Source organism: Nicotiana tabacum, chromosome 22 (assembly GCF_000715075.1).
Source record: "Nicotiana tabacum cultivar K326 chromosome 22, ASM71507v2, whole genome shotgun sequence".
Classification (NCBI taxonomy): domain Eukaryota; kingdom Viridiplantae; phylum Streptophyta; class Magnoliopsida; order Solanales; family Solanaceae; genus Nicotiana; species Nicotiana tabacum.
The window spans coordinates 184420600-184435508 of record NC_134101.1 but is presented as its reverse complement, the minus strand read 5'-3'; the positions used below and the strand labels follow the sequence as shown (position 1 = coordinate 184435508).

Here is a 14909-nt window from a genome sequence, read left to right as displayed (position 1 = left end):
TCGGGTGCCCATCGCGGCCCTCTGATTTGGGTCGTGACAAAAGATCTCCGGACTACATGATAATCATTTTTTAACTTTTCTTGACTCCAATTGCAATTATGACCCTTGGATGACACCGAAGAACTTAGTTGTTAATCTTTATTTCTAATTTTTGATTCATAATGATTATGGACATGTGGTTGCCTAAAATTCCAACAAGCTTTCTTTCAACTTCCTCGAGGGATCAAAGCTTAAAGGATTGAGTCCTTTGGTGAACACCTATACTGCCCATTCATTTGGTACTGCCGGCAAGAATTCTAGTATCAATTCTAATTCCCCTTGAGTGATTCTGAATATATTTGCCTTCCTAGCTTGGACTTTCCTTGCCCTTACATGAGCTTTGATGAGAGAATTTGCAAGCATTTCAAAAGAATCAGAAAGTTCAGGTAAAAGAGAATACCATGTCAAAGATCCCTTCATTAGGATTTCACAAAATTTCTTTAGCAAAACAGATTTGATCTCATGCGAAGCCAAATCGTTTGCCTTTACAGCCATAATGTAAGTTGTGATGTACTGTTGTGGATTGGAAGTTCCATCATATTTTGGAATATCTAGTATGATGAACCTCTTTGGGATCAACTTTGGAGTCGTACTTGGTTTGAATGATAGCTGAGTATACGTCTTTCAATTCGGCCCTTCAATACGAGAGGTGGCCCCAGATCTGATCCATTCAAGCATAAAATTCTTTAGAATTTTGATCCATCCGATCATTCATTTCCCTTATGAACCTCATGAGCTCAGTTTTAAAAGGATCATCTGTGTTGTTATAAATTCCGAATCCACTGTTTGCACCACCTGCTTGATTTTCATTGAATCTGAACTCCTCCATTGAAGCGATGTTACTAGTTCTTTACACTGTCTGATTTGCAGGAACGCTAAGAGGGGCTCGAACTCCTACATTGGAATAATTTGAGGCAATTGATAGTGCTTGCGGGAGCTCAATCATTATTTGGTCCTATCTTGAGAGATGATTCATGATTTTTCTTTGTTGTGTTCTCAAAACCTTCTCCATACTGCCAACGGGTTCATCATCCATATCATCAGGGGTAGGTCTCCTCGCGAGCCGAGTATTTTATTTTTCTCGGATTTGATTTGCTTCATTCTCATCGTTGCGGGTTTCATTGGTAGAATCACCCTGCTGATCTTTACCACGGAAATTGTCTTCATGCTTATTTACATTATTTGTTTCAACATTGAGCCGGTTGTTGACATCAATAGGGGCAAATCTCTTTTTGCTTTACTAAAGAAAAACGTCAAAATATGTTAGTAAAAGATGAACAGATCAAAGTAATACCACAACTGTCTATGCCCCACGGTGAACGCCAAACTCTTTACCCATAAAACCGAAAAGTGAATTTGTAACATGGTTTATAGACATGTTAATTAACTTAGTCCGAGAAAATAAAATAATAAAGAATAAAATTGAATGAGTAAGAATTAATTAAAGAAGAGACGAGCATGGGCCTCGAATTATGATTTTCCAATAGAAAGAGCAATATCAAGAACAAGGTACTTGGCAAAATAATGTTAACAAAGTAAGAGAATAAGTTTAGCTTTTTTTCATACAAGTATTTTATGTGCTTACAATGAGTACTCATTCCTCTACTTAGAGCTAAATTAAGGGAGACAAGATCCTCAAATCAAGCTCTTCTTGAATGTGAATAAAGACCTCTTTTGATAGCTGCATAACGGTTGAGTGTAAATACTTATATTCTTTGTAACAGTTGCATCTTTAATGTTGTTTTTCTCAACCGGTTCCTTGTTTCAGATTCTTCTCTACGGCCTTGATGTCACCGGGACTCATTCAACACTGGCCACATACTTGGATCCTACGTCAGTTATTTGCTGACTCGTCTCTCACGTGTCTTTGCTGCCACATGTTCACTGGATAAACATCTACACGTCATCTGCTAATTTAACACATACAATAACACCATTTATTCATTTTGATCCTTTATATATTTTGTAAAACAACTGCACAAGTGCAAAACCACAAGTCCACAACGTGAACGTGCACAACTGCACATGGCTGAAACCTGAAAGCCTGAAACTGTGAAACAAGAATAACATCTGGTCATCTGTAGTTGCACAACTATAGTTGCAGAATAACATCTGCAGTTGCAGAATAACATCTGCAGTTGCAGAATAATATCTGCAGTTGCACAACTGCCAACTGCACAATGCACATTACTGATTACACAGTTAAACACTTAACACAGTCCAACAAGTCCAACAACTTAAACACAGTTAAACACAGTCCAACAAAAACAGTCTTAACTCTTAAGTATTAAGACTTAAACACAGTGCAAACTGCAACTGGCCAACTGCAAGTCTGCACAGTCTTAACACTTAAATAGTTAAACATAGTGCAACAAAAACAGAGAGGGCATCCCTCAACAAACAGTCATGACTCTTGAGCAGTAGCACGGGGCATGATTGCACTTGAACCTAAAAAAAATATAAATCATAAGTTAGAATATTATAGTTTGATGATAATAAAACAAAACTACACAATATTAAGTATATCATTATCAGTTATCACCAAACAAATAGAGTATTAAACTTACCACTCAAGATGCAAGTTGCAACTATACATCAAACAATGCTAGTAGTGCTTCCATTATTTTCCATATCTAAAGATAATACAACCAAATATGTCATACAAAAGAAAAAGCATGATATATTATTTTGAATTAAAATACACACAAAATATTAAAGCTTACCAAACTCGATTTCCTCAAGATACTTCAAGTCTTCTTCAACATTAATAGGATTCTTCTCTTCTCTAAGCCAATCTTGAAGACAAATAAGAGCTTGCACACATTTAGGAGTCAATGAACTCCTAAATGAATCAAGAATACGGCCACCAGTGCTAAACGCGCATTCCGATGCCACACTAGAAATTGGAATTGCCAACACATCACGAGCCAACTCCGAAAGAATAGGAAATCTGGGAGCATGTGTTTTCCACCAACTTAAGATATCAAATTCTTCACTATAAGGCTCTTGTTCTTCACTAATGTATTTATCCAACTCCGATTTAGCACCCCCATTTCCATTGTCTTCCTTTTGTTTCTTCAAGCTAAGCTTAGTCCTTATTTTTGATGCACTTATAACACTCCCACTAGGTGTATTAGATGTGTTGTTAGATGAAGTAGAACTAGATGGAGATTGAGGACAAGATTCGGTTGAATACTTTTTTAGATACTCTCCAAACAAAGAATTCATATAAGCATACACCTCACCATTTATTTTCTTCCCTTTTTCCTCCCCAAAAAGTTCTTCAAGTGCTCCCTCAACATATTCAAATTTGTTACGTGGATCCAAGACGGAAGCAATAAAAATCATTTTATTCATCTTTTCAGGCTCACCCCAATACTTCTTGAACTTTTCTTGCATTTGCTGAGCCATTTTTCTCAAATGCTCATCCTCACTAGCTAAACACATTTTCAAATGACAATAAAGTTCAGATACATCCTCAAAATGAGAATTACAAGTGACATAACGTGAACCTGAAACTTTTTTAGTTAGCTCGTGAAATCGTGCAAGAAACTCTATCACATTCCTCACATTCACCCAATCATCAGATTCAAGAGGACCTGCATTACCACCATCTTCACAAAGATGAGAACATTGATATGCAGAAAATCCATCATCAAAAAGATGCAACTTGTCAAAGGCTTTTTCAAAGTGTTGAGCTGTATCCAACATCAAATAGGTGGAATTCCACCTGGTAGGAACATCCAAACACAACGTTTTGGTACATTCTACCTTTACATGTGCACAACACTGTTTAAACTTTAAGGTCCTTGCAGGCGAAGATCTCACATACCTCACAATATTTCTAACACGTGTCACAGAAGCATCAAGTTCTTTCAAACCATCTTGCACAATTAGATTTAGTATATGAGCCATGCATCTCACATGAAGATGTTTACCACTCATCATATTAGTTTTCCACATATCTAACTGTTTAGACAATTCTTTGACAGTGACATCATTTGAAGAAGCATTGTCCACAGTAATAGTGAAAACCTTGTCTAATTTCCATTCAAGCAAACAATCCCTAATAGCTTTAGCCATCTCTTCACCCTTATGACTAGTGATAGGGCAAAAATTAAGTATTCTTTTATGCAACTTCCAATCCCTATCAATGAAGTGGGCTGTCAAACACATATAATTTATTCTTTGTAATGAAGTCCAAGTGTCTGTTGTTAGGCAAATTTTTGGTTGTGCTTCTCTAAAAGAACTTCTTAGATTTTGCCTCAATTCACCGTAAACTTCATAACAATTCCTTGTTATTGTTCTACGAGAAGGAATACGAAATAGTGGTTGAGTTTTTCTCATAAACTTCATAAAGCCTTCATTTTCTACAAAGCTAAATGGTAGTTCATTAGTAACTATCATCTCAATTAAGGCCCTCCTAACCACTTTTTGATCAAATTTCCAAATTGATCCTTCATCATTTTGGCAAAATTGAAAATTTAGCTTTGTTTGACTATTATCTTCTGCAATTTTAAGTGGGTATTCTTTGCATCTAAGCAAATGATTCTTCAATCCTGTTGTTCCATTCTTAGATGAATTAGCAGCATAAGCTTGTTTACAATATCGACACCGTGCTTTCCCAACCCCATTAACCTCAAATTTATCAAAATGGTTCCAAACGTCAGACCTAGGTTGCATTGCTTTCCTTTTCTTGGAATCTTGAGTATCAATGGTGTTGGTGTTACTATCTACCGTAATAGGTAAACTTTCACTAGAACCAACATCACTTACTTTACTTGTATCTTCCATCTATACAAAATTAAACAAATATAAATATAAATGAACAATCAACAAATTAACTACCTAGCTATCAGTAACAATCAATAAATTAACTACCTTGCTAGTTGCTACCCTACAAAATTAAACAAATATAAACATAAATTCCCAGTAACAGTTATTTTGAAACCAAAATCTACAAATGAATTAAACAGCATGAACGTGATACAAATGATATTTTCCTACTAAAGGGAAAAGCTCGGAACAGCAGTTCATTCAATCAGCAGTACAACCAAAATAAAGCGAAACATACCTTTGAAATTGAAATTGAATCGAGCTCGGAACACTGGAACAGGACAGCAGCGTCTTCGACACTTCGTTTTGCCCGAAATTTGTGAGGAGTGAGGAATCGAATCGAACTGGAAATCACCGCCTATGATATTTTCCTACACTGGAACAGTATACTTCGTTGGTTGCAGAAAATCAGACCATTATAATTTAAAGGCCCATGCGGAAACTCAAAAGTCAAAACTTAAGCAGTCGTAGACCGGTGAAGATGAGATGAGAGTGAGACTTACAAAACGTAGACTGATATCCTAAGCAGTCGATTCACGTCTAGACTCGCAGACTGATAAGTGATATACTAGACTCGCAGAGTCGCAGACTCGCAGTCGTCCAGTCGATGATTCGATTCTCGTCTTCTTCTTCTCGATGATATCTCCAGTCAAAGAGTGAAGTCTGAAGCAGTAAGCATTAACCAAGCCCTAATGGCTAATGAGTAATGCCTTATGCGGTTATGCCCTACTTTGAGGAATTGAGAATGCCTAATTTGATTGAGTCTGACTTGGGTAATTGTCTAATTGATTGGGCTTGGGTTGGGAGTTGAGGGAGCTGGGCCATAGTTAGTGGGAGTGGCCGAGTGGGACGCTGGGGAATGGGGATGCATGGGCTGGGCGCATGCCGCATGGGCCTATAATTGGGCTTAGTAGTATTAATTTTCGGTATTTCGGTTTACCAAAATTGTAGAAGTATAAAACCGAAAACCGAACCGAAATACCGAAAATTCATAACCGAATTAGACCGAAAAACCGAAAAAACCGAAACCGAAATACCAAATTAATTTGGTTCGGTTCGGAATTCGGTTTTTCGGATCTTATGCCCACCCCTAACTCAAGTTGTAATATGCAGCTTACTACATAGTTATCTGTTATCATAGCTAAAGTTAATTTAGCTGTATAAGAACTTGCCCCCTATCAATACACAACACGACCTAAACTTAGTCGCTAATGATGATTGCCTTTGCGTATTACCTTTGATTGTCCAAAGCATGTCCTATATAGTATATAGTATATAGTACTCATTTCTGTTGTAGATAAAATAACATGATGTTGGTTGCCATTCTTCATCAATGATGGCTTTGATTAAATGGTTCAATCAAGTGTAGCAAATTCTCGTAATAAAGTTTGAGCACCCAAATATATGACCTATTTTTCTTACCACTCAATACAATGCTAACTCAATTTTGTGCCTCTATTCATAATATAATGCTTTCTTTAGGTTGTTGGATGATACATACATACATACATACATACACACACACACACACACACACACACACACACACACACACACACACATATATATATATATATATATATATATATATATATATATATATATATATATATATATATATATATATATATATATATATATATATATATAAATAAATAAGTAGAACAAATACCTTAAGCCAAGAAACCATTTATTTTATATTAAAAATTTTATCTTCATAACTCACACCTCTTTATCTTCATAACCTATAGTTTTAATAATTAATCTTAATAACTCTCATGCCTTTCATATTCATAACCTCTAAATATTTAATGGGTAAGTTTATGACAATTTATTATATTATTAATCATAAAAAAGCGACCAACTTTGGTCTTTAATCCAAATATTATATTTTAAAATCTGAAAAATAGAGACCAAGGTTGGTCGCCTTTTTATTAATTTTTATAATTCTTTTTTAAAAATTAGCGAACAAAGTTGGTCTCTAATTTCAAGATTTTTTTTTAAATATAAGCAACCAAAGTTGGTAGCTATATTTCCAGAAATTATTTTTTTTAATGGAATAGTAACCAAGGTTGGTCGCTTTATGAGAAACTTGGGTTAATTAGCGACCAAATCCCAGAAAATTATTTTTTTTAATAGAAAAACGACCAACATGCGACCAAAGTTGGTCGCTTTTCTAGGTATTATTTTGGCAGAAACTGCCTGTTTTGGCAGCTACACCACCTTCCAGTCATACCAAATCCATATTACAAGCAACAACAACAACAATACCAACAATAATACCAACAACAGTACAACAACAACAAGAACAACAACACAAAATCAACATTAAAACCAACAAAGTATAAAGTTCAATAGAACTACCACATTAAGCTAACAAAACTAAGTTAACTCTTATTACAAGCCAATTCGAAAATCGATTCTCTTTGTCTAATTCAAAGTGTATAAAAGTCAATGAGTGTTTTGTACATCATTATCATCACCGTCTGATGAACTTTCATCAGGAAAACGGTATCTAGAAGGGTCTACTTGCCTAGGACAGGAAGATTGATCACAGGGAGGACGGGAGGAACGAGCACTTAGAGAATGGGAGGAACGAGAACGGGGAAGGCGAGCCTCTGGCGATGAGTCACGAGACCGAGGAATCGGAAAACCTCCAGAAGCTAGAAGAGATTTAAGTTGCTCTTGCATGCCCTGGGAGCGACCACGCCAATGTACTGAGCATCTCTAAGCTTTTCTCTTTCCTTGGCCGCTTCTAGCTCGGATGTGAGCTTTGTCATAGTCTCCCGCATAGCGGAGAGGCTCTCCCCATCAAGTTGCTCGGCTTGCGAGGAAGTCCCTATTCCTTGCATTCCATACTTATAGCGATGGAATTTCTTAGTAAGAAGCCCGTATACCTTTCCCCATTTTGGACCGCCTGCAGCCTCCGTCCACATTCTTTCAGCATCCTCGTCCGAAGGTTGGATTGGCTCGGCCGACACATTAGGTGGCTGATTGCGTATGAATTCCTCCACTTCAGCTGTGAAGCGACCCTATAAGAAAAATTACATTGAATTAGTATTTCAAAATTTATATAAAAGTAAATCAAAATACTTAATGAAAAGTGAAAACTTACATATACAGTCGAGGCTCGTCCCTTGACCCACCTTTCTTGATCCGTCTTTTTCTTCTTCTTCACAATATGACTCTTCTTGAATAGCTCATCTTGATTCATCGGGCGCCCCAATTTCTTTTCCTGAAAACTCATAAATTTTAGTTAATAAATAGAATAGATATACTTTGAAAATTAAAATAAATTAAGCAATTAAGTACCATTCTTCTTTTTATTGTCCCTAGGCTGATCGCACCTCCACTGTGCAAGGGTCCTCCCTTCTCAGATGCGCGAACTTTCTTTCCTTTTTCGCTCTTGTCTAAGAACTTTGCAGTAAGCCATTGCCTTTGCAAATCCTCCCATAAATTCTAAAGCAACCTGTCAGGCTTCTAGTTCAACTTTCTAGCTTTGGAGAAAGTATGTGACAACCGCTTGCGAGCTTTGAGATGAAAATTTGCAGCCACGTTCGCGCTATAGCGATGTTTCCATACACACTTGCTCTGTATTTCAAAAGTTAAATATTATATGGAAATATCATAAATATAAATAATTATACTGCTTAAAAGAACATTTATACCTTAAATTCATTGAAAATTTGCTCCTTCAGCGAGAATGAGAATTCACTCCAAGACGCATAAGGGCCATCATAAAGCTTTCTGGTTGCTTTTGTGATTATCCTCGTAGTAATATTACTCGGGATGAACCTGCAATTTAATAAAAAAATACATTAATATCTTAGTAAAAATTGTACAAAACAATAAACGTAAAAATAACAAATAACTCTTACCCATCACCCTCAGAGACTATGATGATCCTGCCATATTGATCCTAATGCAGCTCCTCATCAGCATCAACATCGCCGTCCGAAACATGTATATCAGAGGCATGTGTGGAAGGTGTAGGGGGGTTAGAGCTAGTATCTCGCAGTGGAAGGCCTGAAATAGATGGAGTCCCTGATGAAGATGACTGCGATCCCTGTGACTATGGCATAGCTGTATGGACCGACAGTGGATGTGATACTGATTGCTATGACCCGTGTAGATGTGACACTGATGGCTATGATCCATGTGGATGTGACATGGATCGATGCGATCCATGTGATGATGATGTGTGTGATCCACGTGGTAGTGAGGTAGGTGGACTATATGTCGGATATATAGTCCTATGGCCTTGTGACGAAAGACCTGGTGTCTGCATAAAGGTGTAGGGCGTGTGATGCTGTGGCAGCTCAGAATAGCCCTGGGGTGGAGGCAAATACATAGGCGTAGGCATAGGCACATCAGAAGAGGGTGAAAAAGATTGAGTATTATATTCTACCCTCCTCTTTGGTTTCCTAGACTTTTCTCAACCCCGAGAACCACTAGGGTCATTGTTACCTCGACCCTTGCCTGTCATCTGCATAATATAATACATATTTAGATTGGAACATATAAAGAAACTAGCTATAAATGAGACTTATTAACGAAACCAACTTTTCAAAGCTCATCGACGTATTGTTCCTCGTCAGAGAATTCTTCTTCCTCACTAGTTTGAGCTTCATCAGTTGATTCTTCTTCCTCGTTTTCTATAATTCTTACTTCATTTATATCAATTTCTTCCAATATGTGTTCAGGATGTCCCAAATCATTTTTTAAAAGTTCATCCACTATTTGGTGAACACTGGAGATATCATTTTGATATGCAATATCTAACACATTCTCGACTTCCACCCTACTTACAGGCTTAGTTTTGATTACAATCCACCAATCAGACTTATTCTGCCGCAATGGATAAGGAGCATAATACACTTGCCTAACATTATGTGCAATTATGAAAGGATCATAGCGATCATACTCCCTCGTATGATTAACCTCAATTATGTTGTATTGATTGTGTACTCTTGTACCTCTTGTTGGATTTGGGTCAAACCACTTGCATCTAAAGAGTATCAATTTCTTAAATGGCCAACCTGTATATTCTAGTTCTATTATTTCTTTGAGCACACCATAATAATCAATATCTCCAACTTGGTTGCCATCACCACCTTGAACCCACACCCCACTGTTGTTGCTATTTTTATTTTTAGAGCAATCCTATGTATGAAACTTATAACCATTCACAACGTACTTAGACATTGTTGTGACCTGAAGCCCAGATCCCCAAGATATATCATTCAAAAATTGATTTACACCATTATTTGGATCATTTATCTACATATTGTTAAAAAATTCATAAGTTAGCATAATTTCCAAACATTATTTACCTACATAGTGTTAGAATATTTTAAGGATAAACTTACAAATTGTTTGAACTACGTATCAAATATCGTATATACAGCATCATGGCCAAATTGACCCACGAAGTGACTGTGACACATCAAATATTTTTAGTAGTTGCATTGAGATGTAATCACAGTAAATTTTATATTTTGATAACTACTAAATCAATACTTACTTGAGAAATGGTATAACTTCGGGACAATTTAACAACACATGAAGTGTAGCTGACTTGTACATAGGCGGATATAATGGATCATTCATAAGATCGACCGTGTGGCTGTTGGGCCTATTCATAGCACATGACACATTGCTCTCAAAATAATAAGAACAAAAATGAGCATTTTCCTTTGCAAGATAAGCTTCGTATATAGATCCTTCAATCCTATTCCTCTGCTTAACAAATTATTTGCATTTGCCAATTGTCCTACATAATTTCAGGTTAACCAAGAACATTTAAATAAAACAGAAAATTACATCAAACTTATAATATTACCTCTCAAAGGGATATATCCAGTTGCATTGAACAGGCCCTCCAAGTTGTGCCTCATGTACAAGGTGGATTGGAAGGTGTTCCATCACATCAAAAAACCCACATGGAAATATCTTTTCCATCTTACTAGAAGTTACACGAATGTTCTGATCCATCCGGAGTAGGTTTTCTTCCCTTAATGTGGAAGAACACAAGTCTTTAAAAAACAAACTAATCTCTGTGATGGGTTTCCAGATTCTTTCAGACAAACCACAAAATGCAATAGGTACTAAAGTCTACATGAAAACATGACAGTCATGACTTTTCAAATGGCTCAACATCCCTACCTCCATATCAACGTTTTTTCCAAAATTCGACGCATAACCCTCAGGCATCTTCAATTTTGTTACCCAATCACAAATTTGCCGTATTTCCTCCAAAGTGAATGTGTAACTTGATTTGGGCTTGAATATCTTACCATTGTTTGCTGTCTGCAAGTATAATTCAGGCCGTCTGCAATATTCTTGTAAGTCCATTCTAACCTTCGGGTTATCCTTTGTCTTACCTTTAACATTCATCATTGTGTTGAACAAATTGTCAAAATAATTCTTCTCAATATGCATGACATCAAGGTTGTGACGGAGAAGATTATCCTTCCAATAAGGCAACTCCCAAAATATACTCTGTTTCGTCCAATTATGAGTAACACCGTATCCGGGGAATCTGTAAGGTGGAGCTTCAGTAACTTTATTAAAGTTCTGGACCCTCCCCCAAATTTCCTCACCTGAAAGTATTGGAGGTGGATAATCATATTCCATTTTATTCTTTTTGAATGTATTTTTCATCCTTCTAAACTCATGATCAGGAGGCAAGAATTGACGATGACAATCAAATCATGATTGCTTTCGGCCATGTTTCAAAGTGAACGCTTTACTATTTTTCATGCAGTAAGGACAAGCTAGCTTCCAAACACTCATCCACCTAGACAACATTCACGCAGGAAAACGGTATCTAGAAGTGTCTACTTGCCTAGGACAGGAAGATTGATCACAGGGAGGACGGGAGGAACGAGCACTTAGAGGATGGAAGGAACGAGAACGGGGAAGGCGAGCCTCTGGCGATGAATCACGAGACCGAGGAATCGGAAAACCTCCAGAAGCTAGAAGAGATTTGAGTTGCTCTTGCATGCCCTGGGAGCGACCACGCCAATGTACTGAGCATCTCTAAGCTTTTCTCTTTCCTTGGCCGCTTCTAGCTCGGATGTGAGCTTTGTCATAGTCTCCCGCATAGCGGAGAGGCTCTCCCCATCAAGTTGCTCGGCTTGCGAGGAAGTCCCTATTCCTTGCATTCCATACTTATAGCGATGGAATTTCTTAGTAAGAAGCCCGTATACCTTTCCCCATTTTGGACCGCCTGCAGCCTCCGTCCACATTCTTTCAGCATCCTCGTCCGAAGGTTGGATTGGCTCGGCCGACACATTAGGTGGCTGATTGCGTATGAATTCCTCCACTTCAGCTGTGAAGCGACCCTATAAGAAAAATTACATTGAATTAGTATTTCAAAATTTATATAAAAGTAAATCAAAATACTTAATGAAAAGTGAAAACTTACATATACAGTCGAGGCTCGTCCCTTGACCCACCTTTCTTGATCCGTCTTTTTCTTCTTCTTCACAATATGACTCTTCTTGAATAGCTCATCTTGATTCATCGGGCGCCCCAATTTCTTTTCCTGAAAACTCATAAATTTTAGTTAATAAATAGAATAGATATACTTTGAAAATTAAAATAAATTAAGCAATTAAGTACCATTCTTCTTTTTATTGTCCCTAGGCTGATCGCACCTCCACTGTGCAAGGGTCCTCCCTTCTCAGATGCGCGAGCTTTCTTTCCTTTTTCGCTCTTGTCTAAGAACTTTGCAGTAAGCCATTGCCTTTGCAAATCCTCCCATAAATTCTAAAGCAACCTGTCAGGCTTCTAGTTCAACTTTCTAGCTTTGGAGAAAGTATGTGACAACCGCTTGCGAGCTTTGAGATGAAAATTTGCAGCCACGTTCGCGCTATAGCGATGTTTCCATACACACTTGCTCTGTATTTCAAAAGTTAAATATTATATGGAAATATCATAAATATAAATAATTATACTGCTTAAAAGAACATTTATACCTTAAATTCATTGAAAATTTGCTCCTTCAGCGAGAATGAGAATTCACTCCAAGACGCATAAGGGCCATCATAAAGCTTTCTGGTTGCTTTTGTGATTATCCTCGTAGTAATATTACTCGGGATGAACCTGCAATTTAATAAAAAGATACATTAATATCTTAGTAAAAATTGTACAAAACAATAAACGTAAAAATAACAAATAACTCTTACCCATCACCCTTAAGGACTATAATGATCCTGCCATATTGATCCTAATGCAGCTCCTCATCAGCATCAGCATCGCCGTCCGAAACATGTATATCAGAGGCATGTGTGGAAGGTGTAGGGGGGTTAGAGCTAGTATCTCGCAGTGGAAGGCCTGAAATAGATGGAGTCCCTGATGAAGATGACTGCGATCCCTGTGACTATGGCATAGCTGTATGGACCGACAGTGGATGTGATACTGATTGCTATGACCCGTGTAGATGTGACACTGATGGCTATGATCCATGTGGATGTGACATGGATCGATGCGATCCATGTGATGATGATGTGTGTGATCCACGTGGTAGTGAGGTAGGTGGACTATATGTCGGATATATAGTCCTATGGCCTTGTGACGAAAGACCTGGTGTCTGCATAAAGGTGTAGGGCGTGTGATGCTGTGGCAGCTCAGAATAGCCCTGGGGTGGAGGCAAATACATAGGCGTAGGCATAGGCACATCAGAAGAGGGTGAAAAAGATCGAGTATTATCTTCTACCCTCCTCTTTGGTTTCCTAGACTTTTCTCGACCCCGAGAACCACTAGGGTCATTGGTACCTCGACCCTTGCCTGTCATCTGCATAATATAATACATATTTAGATTGAAACATATAAAGAAACTAGCTATTAATGAGACTTATTAAAGAAACCAACTTTTTAAAGCTCATCGACGTATTGTTCCTCGTCAGAGAATTCTTCTTCCTCACTAGTTTGAGCTTCATCAGTTGATTCTTCTTCCTCGTTTTCTATAATTCTTACTTCATTTATATCAATTTCTTCCAATATGTGTTCAGGATGTCCCAAATCATTTTTTAAAAGTTCATCCACTATTTGGTGAACACTGGAGATATCATTTTGATATGCAATATCTAACACATTCTCGACTTCCACCCTACTTACAGGCTTAGTTTTGATTACAATCCACCAATCAGACTTATTCTGCCGCAATGGATAAGGAGCATAATACACTTGCCTAACATTATGTGCAATTATGAAAGGATCATAGCCATCATACTCTCTCGTATGATTAACCTCAATTATGCTGTATTGATTGTGTACTCTTGTACCTCTTGTTGGATTTGGGTCAAACCACTTGCATCTAAAGAGTATCAATTTCTTAAATGGCCAACCTGTATATTCTAGTTCTATTATTTCTTTGAGCACACTATAATAATCAATATCTCCAACTTGGTTGTCATCACCACCTTGAACCCACACCCCACTGTTGTTGCTATTTTTATTTTTAGAGCAATCCTATGTATGAAACTTATAACCATTCACAACGTACTTAGACATTGTTGTGACCTGAAGCCTAGATCCCCAAGATATATCATTCAAAAATTGATTTACACCATTATTTGGATCATTTATCTACATATTGTTAAAAAAATTCATAAGTTAGCATAATTTCCAAACATTATTTACCTACATAGTGTTAGAATATTTTAAGGATAAACTTACAAATTGTTTGAACTACGTATCAAATATCGTATATACAGCATCATGGCCAAATTGACCCACGAAGTGACTGTGACACATCAAATATTTTTAGTAGTTGCATTGAGATGTAATCACAGTAAATTTTATATTTTGATAACTACTAAATCAATACTTACTTGAGAAATGGTATAACTTCGGGACAATTTAACAACACATGAAGTGTAGCTGACTTGTACATAGGCGGATATAATGGATCATTCATAAGATCGACCGTGTGGCTGTTGGGCCTATTCATAGCACATGACACATTGCTCTCAAAATAATAAGAACAAAAATGAGCATTTTCCTTTGCAAGATAAGCTTCGTATATA

General features: G+C 37.2%; 1 long non-coding RNA gene across 1 annotated transcript; it reads right to left on the bottom strand.

Moving 5' to 3' along the window:
• Positions 1-2453: 2453 nt before the first annotated feature.
• LOC142176575 (uncharacterized) lies at positions 2454-5176 on the bottom strand. The gene is made up of 3 exons (XR_012705253.1): positions 5114-5176; positions 2607-2672; positions 2454-2487 (listed from the first exon to the last, which is right to left on the bottom strand). It is a non-coding gene; the product is annotated as an uncharacterized LOC142176575 (long non-coding RNA).
• Positions 5177-14909: the final 9733 nt, after the last annotated feature.